The sequence below is a fragment of the Penaeus monodon genome, chromosome 34 (assembly GCF_015228065.2).
Source record: "Penaeus monodon isolate SGIC_2016 chromosome 34, NSTDA_Pmon_1, whole genome shotgun sequence".
NCBI classification, from domain to species: Eukaryota; Metazoa; Arthropoda; class Malacostraca; order Decapoda; family Penaeidae; genus Penaeus; species Penaeus monodon.
In genome coordinates this window covers 12,722,577-12,723,827 of record NC_051419.1, presented here as the reverse complement: position 1 = coordinate 12,723,827, position 1,251 = coordinate 12,722,577, and the positions used below count along the sequence as shown (strand labels likewise).

The following is a 1,251-nucleotide window of genomic DNA, read 5'->3' as shown; positions in this document are numbered from 1 at the left end:
CATGTTTTGTCAAGGGAAATCATACAACCTCAAATTAAACAAGAAAAAAAAGTTGTGATTCTACCAAAGACCACCATTCTAGAGGTTCTTATTCACACTACTTATGCTCTCTCTCCGTTCATAGGGCCCCCCATCAGAAATTTCATACCTGAAGGATATGTTTCCTTCTCTCACAAAAAAAAGGGTACACACTTTCTTGAATTGTAGTGGCCAAGACTCCTTGTGTGTATTTTGTTAACTCGCATCCTAACTCTCACTAGATGCGTACTACAGCCCTTTGTGTTTTAACTTTGAGAGACCTGTATCAGGCATGAGTAGAGTACTCGGCTTGCCTTACTCCATGGCTAGTGGTTTTTACTCACAATTACTCAGATATTTACACTATACATTAAAATAATGTTTGTAAGTGCAATATTGTAAATATGATGCTTATATACTGTGGAAAAAGATGAAAGGGAAAGTCCTCATATTGTGCAGTTCATTGTAAATTCTCTTTGGGGCTTTAGGTTTGGTACACATTTTTAACACATAGCAGTGTATATATTATAACTACTTATACATAGTTTGAATCTGTTTTGCCATGAAATTTTGTTTAATATTTCCTTTGAATTGTTACTTTTTGTGTTCAAATAGAGGGATGTCTCAGATATTACTCTGAGTCTCAATTGCAAAGTATATGCAGTTACTAAATAATACAAGAGATTTTATAACACTAGCAAAATCTTTTCTAGTGAACAGAGTTCAATGTGATAAATATAGAAAAGGTCTGAATGAGAAAGAATAATTAACATTTTGATATTACATCATCAGATGTAAAATTATGTTAATTATATCTCTTGCCTTGTGGAATTATTTTTCTTCACTAATATTGATAAGGTAAATGTAACAGTATCCTAGTATATATTTTTAGAGCAAATCTGTAATCTGCCAGGAACATGTAGTATTGTAATAGTAAATTCTAATTTCTATAACATTTATTATTCAGTATCAGATAATCCAAATGCAGTCAGTACAGTAATTTTTACATAAAGGGGATTGTACATAGTGTGATACATGTAACTAAAAATTTTAGTCTTTTGAACAGTATATGGGATAGTCCCCTGTCTCCTGTTTTTTACATTAATCAACTAATGAATCTTACTAACATATTTACAGTACAGTAAAAGTGTTGTTCTGTTGTACTTCACTGACTGTATGGAAACTAATTTCTTGAGTGCTGTAGTAAATTGCCGAGATCGAGCTGTATTAACA

At 32.0% G+C, this 1,251-nt stretch overlaps 1 protein-coding gene across 1 annotated transcript in view; it reads left to right on the top strand.

Moving 5' to 3' along the window:
• LOC119594598 (ATP-citrate synthase-like) overlaps nucleotides 1–1,251 on the top strand; it is a gene marked incomplete in the record, with an annotated part of 33,922 nt that overhangs the window by 24,249 nt on the left and 8,422 nt on the right.